The sequence below is a fragment of the Cotesia glomerata genome, linkage group LG7 (assembly GCF_020080835.1).
Source record: "Cotesia glomerata isolate CgM1 linkage group LG7, MPM_Cglom_v2.3, whole genome shotgun sequence".
NCBI classification, from domain to species: domain Eukaryota; kingdom Metazoa; phylum Arthropoda; class Insecta; order Hymenoptera; family Braconidae; genus Cotesia; species Cotesia glomerata.
Genome location: NC_058164.1, coordinates 881,703 through 890,358, shown reverse-complemented (window position 1 = coordinate 890,358; position 8,656 = coordinate 881,703). Strand labels below are relative to the sequence as shown.

Here is an 8,656-nt window from a genome sequence, read left to right as displayed (position 1 = left end):
ATTTAGAAGTGATTGATCAAGACAGGACAATATTGATATTTACTGTCTGGATCGACTCACCTATAAGAGAGCCTCTTCCACTAAATCTTCCACAAAGCGTTCCCTCGAGCATATAATTAGCAGCTCATACTTCTTATCTTGATATTTTTGTTTGGCTATCTTGATCTTTTGGTTGATTTCTTCAGAAGTCTCGTCCGATTTTGGTTTCCTGTTTTTAAGATTGTGAACTCTCTCTTTGAGCTTCAGGACTTCGGCCGCTAACTCTAAACGCTCTTCCAAGGAATACATCCTGATGCGGACGACTATGGCGGAACTTTCAGCTGAAATAGTCATCTTAAAGATATCTTGTCTCTTATAGGCCGTTAAGGTGAATAATTCAAGATGTAGACAAAAAAGGTATGCATAAACTGTTCTAATCATACCGAACTAGCAGGCAATGTGAAATCATATAGACTCTACAATAAGGTTCATTTTTGCTAACTAGCAAATAATAGTTTTCAGTAAAAGAATGAAAGGTTTTTCTTTTTTCTATAGTCATGGCAACGTAATTCAAATAGCCTAATTCAATTCAAATAACCTAATTCGAAGCAACAATAGATAATTAATATATTTCCAACATTATACTAAACCTCATTCTAATCTAAAAGAAGTCATACCAAGTTCGCGTTCGAAGTTTATCACTAATTGCTGCTCTTTAAACATGAATTAGTGAAAATTAAAGTTTAGAGATTGATGTTGAGGAAAATAAGACTACAGTAATTAATTTGTTATTAACAGGAATTTAGGTCAAATAATTCATGTTTTGAAATTCCGAAGAGATAATGAAAAATGGTCGGTTATCAGCAGTGAGGTCATCCGTCGCTACACCGGAAAACGTTATATTAAATAACTAAAAAAGCCACACGGAGAAAAAAATTTTTCTATAGGAACTCTATAGTAGTTAGTTAGTTGTAAAAAGTTCCAGTAGGTTAACGTATTCTTATAGTAACAATACCGTTTGGCTCCTGCAACTCTACATCGTTGAGCTCTGAGAGCTAAACGTTATTTACCTTTCACAACTCTACAGGATCGTTCTAAGACAACGAACAGTAAACTGTGTATAGTTGTGGTAACTCTACAGTTACGTTACCAGAACGAAATTTTTTTTTCCGTGCAGTGTTGAAGGGTCGGCGTTTATCAGTGGGTTTTCTCAGAATTAAATTAGGCCCAAATATACAGATGAGTCCACGAGGCGATTAGGTTACTGCTTTAATCACGTAATCGATGCCAATAGGGATGGTATGTATTAATTAATTAGTGTATAACGGCCATAAAGTATGATCACAGCGAGCGATAATGCAAATACCTGAAACTATATCAAATTGCACTAATTAACTGAAATAGGTTATTTGTATGATGTGTTTTTATGAAAATATGGTTTTATCACGCACGCCATATATACTCAACAATTTGTTATTGTATTTACAACTAAGAACCCTTTTTTAAATTCAGGATTTGCTAATGCAATTCAAAACTTCATTTCAGCAAAAATAGTTGTTTTCAGACGTCATTAAATAAAACAGTTGAATCACTAATGCCTATCCTGACATTGAACACGTTGATATAATCAAAACAAAGTCATTGCGGTCATGGTGTGACAGAATAATAAATTCGATTTTCATAAAAAGTATCTATTCTCATGAAAGATAAATTTTTCGCGTCACTTCATCAAATTATTAGGTTATTTCCCTGAGTATTTTTCACGTAGTCAAGATGCGCACGCATGTCCGATGCTTCTCCGTATGGTTCAATCGTCCCCAGGACTGCTGGTTCAATTGACCCCATATCATTTTTAAATAATTAATAGTAAATAATAAATAAATAAACTATTATATCTCTATGAACAAAGTTTAGTATTATAAAGTATTAGTATATACAACTACTACAATTCAAACTTTATCAATTAATTCAAAAATTGAAATATAATTAAACAATTTGTCACCAGTCGAAAACAAAGTTTACATGCCTAAAAATAAGAAAATCTTAATTTTTCAAAATTTATTAATCGCAATGATTTCAAATTTTGATCATATCCGAAGTTTAACTTATTAGAATCTAATTCTAAGAGCATGAAGCGTTTTTCAATTTTTCGATTTTTTAAGTCGAGTGGTTCAATTGCCCCGTGGTTCAATTGACCCCCTTCTCCCCTATATACCTGAATAGATTCAGTATATATACGATGGACCAGACTATAGACCAGAGAAAAATTTTGAGTAAAACGGAGTACAAATGAGTGCATGCCCATATATTCCGAAATATATTCCTTGCGCAAAACTGGTTATATTCGTAATATATTCAGAATATATTCTCGGATATATTCTGGAATATATTTCATAATATATACTTTTCCGTGCGGGATGATCTCTATCTTTCCTGCTACTGAATAAGAATCATTTTCGATTGACAAAACTCATTATCTAACGACATTTGCATCCATACATGCATAATATGTCCTTGTCTGAAAGAACAGACGTTATCTGTAAGCACTTTTATTCTACCGTATTTATTTCAGTTATTTTATTTTGTACTAGCAGTTCGCCCCGGCTTCGCACGGGTATTTAATAAAATTTCAAAATCAATCATAATATAATATAGCCTATGTCATCCAGGTATAGTGTAGCTTCCCAACAGTGAAACAATTTTTCAAATCGGTTCAGTAGTTTCAGAGCCTATTCGATGCAAACAAACAAACAAACAAACAATCAAATCTTTCCTGTTTATAATATGAATCGTTTATTTGAAAAACCTCATAAGTCATAAGGAAACCTCAAACAAATAATTCATATTAGGTATAGATTATTTAATTACATCAACAATAACATTTTAGGGAAAAGTCTATATATGGATATTATAAGTTGAATCATGTTCTCTATTTGAAAACAATATTCCCATTGTTATCTGAAACCACACGCAGAAAAAATTTTGTTAAAATAACCTAAGATATGTTCTAGTAACAAATGCATTTGTTAACATAGGGATAACAAATTATATGTTAAAATAACAAAATTTAGGTTATAGCAAGTTATTAATATGTTATAACAACAAAACAATAGTGTAGCTTCCCAACAGTGAAACAATTTTTCAAATCGGGTCAGTAGTTTCAGAGCCTATTCGATGCAAACAAACAATCAAATCTTTCCTGTTTATAATATGAATCGTTTATTTGAAAAACCCTATAAGTCATAAGGAAACCTCAAACAAATAATTCATATTAGGTATAGATTATTTAATTACATCAACAATAACATTTTAGGGAAAAGTCTATATATGGATATTATAAGTTGAATCATGTTCTCTATTTGAAAACAATATTCCCATTGTTATCTGAAACCACACGCAGAAAAAAATTTTGTTAAAATAACCTAAGATATGTTCTAGTAACAAATGCATTTGTTAACATAGGGATAACAAATTATATGTTAAAATAACAAAATTTAGGTTATAGCAAGTTATTAATATGTTATAACAACAAAACAATTTGGTTACTATAGAATCGACCAAATAATTCACTATAGAATCGACCAAATAATTCAGTTGGTATAATAAATTTTTTTGTTGAAACAGCAAAATTATTCTATTAAAATAACAAATAAATTTACATTAAATTTTATAAGAATCCATAATTTAAAAATATGCTATAATCAGTGATATCTGATTTGGAAAATATTTTAGCAACAAATTAGTTTTGTTATTGCAATAAAATGATTTCGTTAGGACAACAAATTGATTTGGTGATTTAACAGACTGGTTTGTTAGTACAACTTGAAACATTTTATTAATGCGATTAATGGATTTGTTACTATAACTAAACTCATTTGTAACCAGAACATATTTTTCAGTTATCCCATCTTTTGTTATTTCAACAAAATCATTTTTATGCGTGCATGAACCGCAAACAATAATATATTTCGTATGATGCAAACACTTGGAAAATAATACATATTTTCACAAACACATAATCTATTTATCTCCCTTAAATATACACGCAGAAAAAATTTTGTTAAAATAATCTAAGATATGTTCTGGTAATAAATGCATTTGTTAACATAGGGATAACAAACTATATGTTAAAATAACAAAATTTAGGTTATAGCAAGTTATTGATATGTTATAACAACAAAACAATTTGGTTATTATAGTAAAGTCTTTAAGTAGATTCGACAAAATAATTTAGTTGATATAACTAATTTTTTGTTGAAACAACAAAATTATTCTATTAAAATGACAAATAAATTTGTTACAGTAAATTTTATAAGAATCCATAATTTAAAAGTATGCTATAATCAGCGATATCTGATTTGGAAAATATTTTAGCAACAAATTAGTTTTGTTATTGCAATAAAATGATTTCGTTAGGATAACAAATTGATTTGGTGATTTAACAGACTGGTTTGTTAGTACAACTTGAAACATTTTGTTAATGCTACTAATGGATTTGTTACTATAACTACACTTATTTGTTACCAGAACATATTTTTCAGTTATCCCGTCTTTTGTTATTTCAACAAAATCGTTTTTATGAGTGTAGTAATTTAAAACATCTCGCACTTATTGGGTGAAGGAATTCCGGGTACTCACAAATTCGATAAAGCTTCTCGCGTCCAGGTTGGTTTTCTTAAATATCGACTAAGACTTCACTTCACTGACATTATAGCACAACTTTACGGACAAAACAATCTAGAAAGATTGAAGCTTTCTTAATATTCAAACACCAAGACTAACCTTCGAGTGCAAATAAATAAATCACCGATTCTAATAAACAATTCGTATATAGTCACGGCAATGTTTTGCCATCCAATGTCTCAAGGCTGCCTAAATAGGCTTTTTCACCCTTGTTCAATCCTAAGCTGTTGGCTTAAGTTAAATAAATTTCTTACTGATAAGAAACCGTCTTATATACCTCTATACACCTACGCCTAGACTCGTAAAGACTTAATTAGCCTTTAATTAGTTTTTAATTAGCCTAAAATTCCTCATAGGCATTGTTAAAAACAGAATGCAAAAAAATTCAGGATAATTTTTTCCTCATTAGTAATATAATAATCTAAATGTAGAGTTAATTGATTAACATCATTATGGAGCGCAATGCTAAAAATTAATACCTAAAATTATACCGAAACTATCCGATTAGGTCCTACTCTGAAATATCCTGCTACATACCGATTCAGTTATATGACGTAAAAGATAATCATTAACATTTCATTATGCTGTAGGATAAACCTATAAATATGTCCAGCTAAATAAAAGATTTCACATTCAGTACCTAACTACAGTCAGGACTAGGACTTTTATCCTGAAAGCCTAACTTTTTAAAAATGGGCGCGAAATTCACTAAAAAAAATTCCTTTGCTAAAAGCTGCGAACAACGTATTAAAGAATCTAACCTGGGTCACGTACTGGAACAAGAACACCATCAAATAATGGAAGAAAGTGTCCCCTACTCCTGCTACGAAGTATTGAAGTTTAAAAACTTGTCAAAATGTAGATACTGGAACACATCCATCTTCGACCGCAATCGGGTGATCCTGCCAACGGAAGACGGAGGAAGTGACTTCATTAATTCCAGCTACGTCGACGGTCACAACGTTAAGGGAAGGTTCCTGTGTACCGAGGCACCGCTTCAAGAGACAGCTAACGATTTTTGGCAGATGATATTCTCCCATCAAGTCCGGGTAATCGTGATGCTGACCCGAATAGTGGAAAAAAGACGCGAAGCTTGTTACCCGTACTGGAGCCCTAAAAGCGGGGAAAAGTGGTCCATGGCAAGTTCACAATCAAAACTCTGAAAGTCAAGTCTTTCCGGTACTACGTGGTGACCAGACTACGAGTAACAGACAACACTGGAGCTTCATTAGACATCAAGCATTTCGCCTACACCGACTGGCCCCATAACAGCCTTCCTCAAGATCCTTCAAAGTTTCTGGACTTCGTTCTCTCGGTCAGAAAGGCTCAATTAATGGCAGATTTGGATAGCAAGGGTGGAAAGGTTCCTCCTATGGTGGTTCACTGCAGCGCCGGTTTAAATCGTACTGGAGCTTTTTGTGCTATTGATATCAGTTTGTCTCTATACGACGAGAGAGCAATAATTAGCCTTTCTTCGGTAGTGCGTAATCTGCGTAAGCAAAGGCATAATTGTTTATCTTTACCGCAATACTATGTTTTCTGCTACTTAATTGTCTTGAAATATGTTAAATTAGTCGCTGATAAGTATTAGTCTCGATTTTATATTATATAATTGTGATTTATCTAGTTTTAAGTTTTTTGTACGACATTCAAAATATTTTTCTAAGTAGCTAGCTTTAAAGTAATTTTGTACTTAATTAATTAAAGTAAAGTATATTTTGTGTTAATACTCTGTTTTTTTTTTTTTTTTCAATTAATGTCCCCACTTATTAAGTATTGAATTGCAGCTCTGAATATTAGAATTAAATTTGGTACTTGCAATTAAATTAGGAATAAAGTAGCGACCGCAGTAACCTGTTATAAATTAGCGGATTTAGTATTCCGGGGTGACAATTTACATGTCGCGTGCCTAATGCCAAAAGGGCGTATAAAAAGTTATACGTCCTTTTGGCTTTGCAAAACCAAAACGAACGGGCGTATAATTTTTTTTTTGGTGCCAATCGTTTTGTAAACATGTTCTAAACCTAAAAATGAAAATAAAATTTCCAAAGCCAAAAGGGCGTATGTCTCAAGTTATACGCCCTTTTGGCGTTAATAAGTCAAAAATTTTTTTTCTGCAGATCTTTACGTTTCGAGCGATCCTAGAAAGAATGGCAAAAAAAATTTTTTTATACGCCCTTTTGGCATAAAACCCTATCTAACTGCTGTAATACGCCCTTTTGGCATTAGGCACGCGATGTGCTCTTAACCTACGTCACCCTATCACAGCACATTAGGTACCAAGTGAGTTGCCTAAATAAATCGCTATTAATCTCCTACCTATTTAATCATAGGGCTGTAAGTTAACAGTCAAACTTTATCCCTACTGTTCATACCTACCAAAGTAATTATTTGGCGCGCGCCAATCAGAATCCATCTTTGGATTTTTTATGCTAATTTATACAACAGCTATCGATGAGGTGATATAAATTAATATATGGCTGTCTTGCAGCCATGAACTATTATTAACTATCCGTTTGTCAAGATTCCGTCTGGACATAAGAGGTTATCTAATGTTAATACCTATATCGAACGGTATCATTCGGTATGCGCCAATCACATTTGATCTTTGGATTTAATGTGTTGATTTAAACAAATCACATGTATTATGTGGAATTCGTAACTGCTATTATAGCTTTGGAACAGCCAAATTTTTTTTGGGCATCAATAAACTATAAATACTTGACTATAAATAGTTTTATATTTGCAAATTATTTCTAGAATAATTAATGCGGAGCACGTGTTAGGTACATGTAATATTTTTTCATTGTCTGGATGGTTTTAATACATATTTCAAAGACTTACGTTAATCATTTTAAACAAGGAAAATAACATGTTATTGCTATAACTGGGATTGGATATTCCCACGCCTAGTAGGCGTTGTTTCTAAATACAACGCCCCTATTGTTCTTACATTACATTTAATTATTTTCCGTCAAATTAAATACGATGTATTAGATATTTTAGTATTCTGTATTCCTTGATTATCTGTTCACAATTTTAATTCAAAGTTTGAAAAGCTATAGACTTTTATTATCAGTTTATGTGAAACTAAAAATCATATTTCAAATCATTATATAACAAAATTATACTTCTATTAAATTAATAAACTATTGTATGTTAGAGTTCTTCTCTTTTGAATTAACAGTTAGTTCATAAGGATTAAAAAAAAATTTTTTATTCGACTTAAAATTTATATAATAAATATATGGATAAGTTTAATTTAAATTTCTTTTCATTTTTTCTGTCTTGTGTTAGTTGTGCAAAGAGTATATATATATATATATATATATATATATATATATATATATATATATATATATATATATATATATATATATATATATATATATATATATATATATATATATATATATATATATATATACTCCCCCTATACTCTACTAATATAAAATATGATAAAAATATGCAAAATTAATTTAAACATATTATCAACTTGGTGAAAATTTTTTCATATTTTTTTTTAAACATAATCTTTATAATAGTAAAGAAACAGGGGAGTATATATATATATATATAATATATAATAAAATTAAATGTAATTGCTGTTTTATCTATTATTATCCTTTCGATAACAATATCGAAAATTATCAGCAAGACAATTTATTTATTCAACTATATATATATATATTAGGGTGTTACGGTATAATTTTATAGACAAAAAAAAATAAGTTTCTGAAAGACTCAGTTCAAAATTTAAATTTTGAAAGATCGTTCATAATTTATTTTTTTTTTCTTTAATTAGTCATATCGCCGACTTTAAGTGTTGGGAGTGGTACGTTGGGGTCTTTTTGGTTTGAAAAAATCTTAACCTACGCGGCAAGGTCAAATCTCAACCAAGCTGGTTTCTAAGACCAGCTTGGGATTCGAATCCACGCCTGGCAGTTGATTAAATAAAATTATTAAATTAAAAAAAAATTATATTTTCTATGTT

General features: G+C 30.7%; 1 pseudogene; it reads left to right on the top strand.

Moving 5' to 3' along the window:
* The first annotated feature begins 5,354 nt into the window (after positions 1-5,354).
* On the top strand, positions 5,355-6,336 carry LOC123269319 (annotated as a pseudogene).
* The last annotated feature ends 2,320 nt before the right edge of the window (positions 6,337-8,656 follow it).